Below are 6,134 nucleotides of genomic sequence, written 5' to 3'. Positions count from 1 at the left end.
CGAGTATGTGTATAATCTACGTAATTCATAATCTTATTATTCTTGTTATCTTGAATAAATGCTTTTTATACCGGAAAAAAAAAAAGGCATAATAATAAAAACAAGTCTATATAAGACTATAAATCGTATGTTATCTTACCTTTATCTCCGACCCGGAGAATAATTCACTGAACCCGGAGCCCGTAGATTTATACATAAACCCGGATTCTCCGGGTTTCACCCGGAAAGGTGGCAACCCTAGGTATAGTACGAAGTGGCGTACGAAAATAAATACGTACGAGAATAAATATAATATAATATAATATATAATAGGTGAATAAATATTCAGTTTAAATAGGTAGATGAGAATAATTAAAATATATATAATAATAAAATGTTAATAATGTTAATGAATATTAGATATTTATGAATACGGAATCAGATAATTCAAATATTGAAAGTAGTTCTACAGATAGTTGAAAATCGTAGCATTATTTCGACTACTTATCGTGTATACAGACACAAAAAAAATAAAAAAATAAATAAAAAAATAATAAAATAAAAAAAAAACACACATCATTGTAAAATCAATACATTCATCGTTCCACTCAGAATCTAAAACAGGATATAATTATATTTATGACAGGGTTACCGCATCATTTATGTATAGTACTTAAAGCCCAAAATCCAGCTTCGTTAGAAGATTCTATTAAACTGGCCCTGGAAGAAGAACTAGAATATAACTCTGAGATAACAATTGAAAAGTTACAGGATAATGTAGAAAGTCAAAATTTTAATAATGAAAAACACGGAGGTAGTGGTGACGAAGCAGAACGACAAAACGATAATGGTAACAATCAAGTGTTTAACGGACACGTGAATCAAAATAATAGGAATAATAATTTTAATAATCGTAATGGTTAAAATAACGGGCCTAAAAATATTAATCACGGAGGATATAATAACTAGGTATAATAGTAATCTCGGCGGGTATAATAATTTTAATAATCGAAACGGATATTATAACAATGGTTATAGGCAACATTTTAACAATGGTAATAATTATCAGCAAAATAATAATAATCAAAATAGAAGTAACACCGGATGTTACACATGCGTAAAGGCTAAATTGCAAAAGATTGCTGGCAATCGAACGGTCATCCGAACGGTCGCTCGAACGGAAACACATATGATAATAATCGAAATAACAGAGAGCGTAATGTTACCAACGGCAATAGTCATAGGAATAACAATAGTAATCAGAATTTACATTGCAGCTATTGTCATAAAGTAGGTCATGAAATTTCGAATTGCTTTGCAAAACAGAACAATTCAAAAAACACCAGGGGTCAGGTTCCAGTTGGGGTAAGACTTGTCCAAGAGATAATAAAATCTCCCCAAAACCATGTTTCCACATCACAACAAAATTAATAGAAAATCATACTACTTTAATATCACCTAGTTTTAATAAAGAACAAATTAAATTATTAGTTGACACAGGTGCAGACCTGAACATTATCAAAATTAATGCTTTATAAGGAAATACAGAAATTAATGAAAAAGGAAAAAAAAATAATAATATAGGATAAATTATTATGTATGTAGCCCATTTATATAAGGGAGAATATAGAGTAAAAATAAATAAAATAATAATAATATGGAAAAATGCATAGTATACATATATATATTTGTTAATTAAATAATGGAACTAACATAAATGATAAATGAAAAAAAATAAATACTGTAATCTAAATACTAACGAAAATAATAACCAAAAATAAATGAATTATTGTAAACAAATGTAAAAGACGTATAATAACAATCGTTTTATTACTTATTCAGCGGAACTGTGGCGTAAACTATGACTTATTGGATACAGTTTTCGCCATAAATTCGCGACGTACATAATATTGGAAAATGTGGTAAACAGGGCTGTAAATTTAATGCATTTTCACTGTGTTTTACATATGCTTATACATTTATCGACTTAGGAGTTTAGGACATTGTTTCCGCCGCAGAATAAGTATAAAGTTGTTGTCGATTTTTAAAATAAGTATTATTATTATTTTATTAAATGTATTGTAACATTATTATAAAGATAGGCAGCGAGTAATTGCCTCCATACCATCAATTCACTCGCCAACCTAGGTGTCTGGTCGGTCACACACACACACACACACGCACATCATTATTGTTTTTGTGAATTATAATATAACATGTTAATATTTTATCATAAAAAAAATGTTATTTGGCCAAGTGATACATGTCAAACTGTGAAAAAGGTTGAGAACAGTTGGTAGTCGCTGTATACACGACAGGTGTCTGCTCAGTTGTATTCGCTGATCCCCGCCGTTGCCATACTCTTCCTTTCAAAGTTCCTACTTCCCACCTATAAGCTATATAGAAACGTAATCAAGTTAATCAACTGTTGCCACCGCAACGATGTTGTAAGAAATAAGAGAGAAATAATTTTCACTGTCACGATAAGATTAGCTCGCCCCATCACACACATCACTGTCGTTCATTATTATTGTTTTATTTTTGTAATATTATTAAATGTGTCTTGCGACTTGTGACTAAGTGAGTAATATAATATTATATTGTGTAGATTATAACTATGTATATTTTATACGCGAAGCATTATTGCATGTTGAATATATTTTGACACGTTCGCTGAGTATCATATTTGAGTATACTTGTCATGACGCTGAAAAAACTAGAGTTTTAAAAAAGAATCTCTTAAACATTTAAAAATTGAAATATCAGTGTACGGTATTATGAAATAATACTTATAGAAGACGCTGACAAAAAAACCAAAAGTTAAATCGTAAGGCTTACCAAATTGTAGTCCATTTAATAACATAGTACATTAGTACCTATCTATTACATAAATATTAAATCAACTTTAATATCATCATCGATATTTGATTCTGGAATTGTTAATAATTTCGTAATTTCGTAACTTGGTAATTAATTTAATAGATCCTTTTTTTTCAAATAACTTCGATTAGATCCCGATTGTAAGTTTCTCTTAGATAAGTCACATTAACTAAGAACTTTACGGATATATTGGTTATACGAATGTCGGACAAATATGAGTACAGTTATTGAATTATTAATGTGTATAAAAAGATCAACATTTTTTTTAGTAAATTAAAATATGATGAAATACCTAACTTGTTGACATTGCATGCTGGCAATATATGTTGAACGTTATTTTATTAAAAATATAACTTACCGATTTGTCCATCCATCATTTCAAATGCAAGTATTACATGTGTAGAGAAAAATAAATGTATACAAATTAAACTAAATCGAAAATTAAATAAACACTAAAATTTAGCATTTTTTAGTTTTTAGGAATATCATTTTTTGCCAGCTAAAAATGAGTTTTAGTCCTCTGTGGGCCGCCGTGGTTTTTGTTCTATACCGTAAGCATCGTGTTTTTTTTTGTAACCGTCATCTCTTTTTGGCGGAGTAAAATGCTTCGATTTTCTACTTCAGCATTTTTTCTGGTAGGAAAGTGAATCTAGTTGGTACTTTGAAAGGTCAAAAGTAAAAAATTCACAATATTTTTCAAAATATAGTAGGCACCTACGGAAAAATAAACCAAAAATTAAGAAAAAACTGAGATTTTTACGCAAAACAAGTTTTTGACAAAAATCGATATTATTTTTGATTCTAACTCAAAAAAGCCTGTATAACTGGGATTACAGCGAACTAATCAATCAATTTTCAAAAGACACGTCAATTCTATTAAACACAGTAATAACAGCCCACAGAGGACAGATAAATCCACAAATATTAAAACCAAACGAGTTATTGAACCATTTTAAAGACGTTAAGGCTAATTTACCTTCAAACTTAAATATGCCAATGGAAATAAACATCAACAATTACTTCGATTTTATGAAAGTTATAGAGTTAAATATATGTTATCAGAACCACTTAATTATCTATTCAATAAATGTACCATTAATAGAAAATCTAAATTTTAATTTATATCATCAGCTTACCGGTACATGTGAATAAGAATAATTTTATTTTTATACCATCCCCTGAAGAATATTTAGTCATAGAAAATAATAAACAATATTATACATTTTTTTTCTCAAGATCAGGTGGACAAGTGTAAATCTATTAAAATAAATACGATTTGCAGTGTATGTACCCTGTTATCTGGCGCAATCAAACCAAATTGTGAATTCCAAATGCTTAAAAAGGGTAACACTATACCATCCAACTGTGAGGTTAAGACGATTACCATGGTCCACGATATTTGGCACCACTTAAAAAATAATAACCAATGGCTATATGCCACTCCCGAACCGATAGAAATAGTAATTAGTTGTGGAGAAGAAGCGGAAAACACGATTATTAATCAAACAGGCCTATTGTCTCTAAAAACAAATTGCAAAGCGTTTACAAAAAACACCCTTATCATTTCAAAATATAAAACCAAATTAATTTTTCAAAAGACTACTTACCTCCTTTTCACCTACTTAACTTTACCGAAAACTTAAATAATATAATCATGAAACAAAATGTACCGTATGATAAAGTAGATACTATTGAAATACCTAGAAAATTCAATGACTTAAAAGTTCACGCTAAATCACTATCAATTTTAAATCAAGAAATGGAAAATTTTTTAACAAACATTATTAAAGAAAAAACTGCAAATATTCACTCACTCGTTATTTTGGTAAACTGTATGACGTACTAACCTCAACCGACAACCAATCAAACCGTCAATTAGAAAAAAAAATGTTGTATAATATGTTAAGTCGATTGTTGTTTAATAATAAATAGTCGGAAGAATCCACATAGACAAATATCCGGTGGAATCGATAAAATTCCATAAAAATATAATATAGGGTTTCTTAATTTGAAATATTTTAAAATTGAAAATTTCATTCTTCTTGAAATATTTCAATGAAATCATGTAAAATAATTATTTTATATCTTAAGGTAGGTATTCGGATAAAGATGATTACTGATTAGCATGGTTGTTATATTTAAAACACAATGATTAAACAAAATGTATTAGGTATACACGTTTTAGACATGAATTTAAAACGTTAGTTTTAAACGTTGTGTTAATTCTTTAAAACGCAGAAGACAAATGTTTAAAACAGTGTAAAATCCAAGAGAATATTGCGTGTTTTTTTGGTTTATTTAGTATATAAAAAATAATAATAGATATATTTCAGAAAAAAGAATTAATAATTATATCTATTATACCTTTAAATTTTTTTATAATTTTATTCAATTCATTTCATTAATTTTAACGTAGCTGGTATCTGGGTGCGTAGGTACCTATATGTATATGCACCGTCTAAATTATATTATTATAATTAACTTTGCCATGCAATTTTTTTATGATATTCAGTCAGAGAAGAGATGCTATAAATAAATTAAAATTAAAACCCAACGTTTCCTTGCTGTTTTTCATATTATTAACATAACATTATATACATGAATTATTTATTATAATATAATACGTATACAAATTATTAAATATGTTACGGAAAATTCAGAAAAAAAAATGACGATGAAAAATTGGTAAATTATACATTTTGTTATAATATTATTTGGTGTATCAAGAGTGTCGGTAAAATGCATTATTAATAAATGTATTATGTTTTGCATATAATAAATAATATATAAATGCAAAAACGTTTTAATTGTACCTGTACACTTTTATGGTTTATAATTTGTGTGCTTGAGGACATATTTACATAATACCCACAGGCCCGGATTAAAACTATCGTAGACCCTAGGCAGTAGGCACAGTACATTTAGACATTAAGTTCATACACGTTAATATGGCCCTGTAATGTCCAGTGTTAAATAGTTCAGAAACCTTCTGTTTGGGAGAGGAAGTGTCAAATCTTTGTGTTAATCCTTTAAAAACAAAAATATGTACAGCATAAAAATCAAATCTAAACTTTTATTACTTTTTATATGATAACAATTTTAACAGATCTTACAAAAAATTAATTTTATTCCAAATATTATATACAGATTTATTATATTATATTGTCAAAAACCATAAAAAAAAATTATTTTATACCATTTTGCATATTTCTTTAATAAGTTTAGTATAAAATATAAAATTGTAATAAAAAATAACAGTGTAAATATATATTTTT

The sequence above is a fragment of the Acyrthosiphon pisum genome, chromosome X (assembly GCF_005508785.2).
Source record: "Acyrthosiphon pisum isolate AL4f chromosome X, pea_aphid_22Mar2018_4r6ur, whole genome shotgun sequence".
Lineage (NCBI taxonomy): Eukaryota > Metazoa > Arthropoda > Insecta > Hemiptera > Aphididae > Acyrthosiphon > Acyrthosiphon pisum.
The sequence above is the reverse complement of the archived record's forward strand: the minus strand, read 5'-3'. Positions refer to the sequence as shown.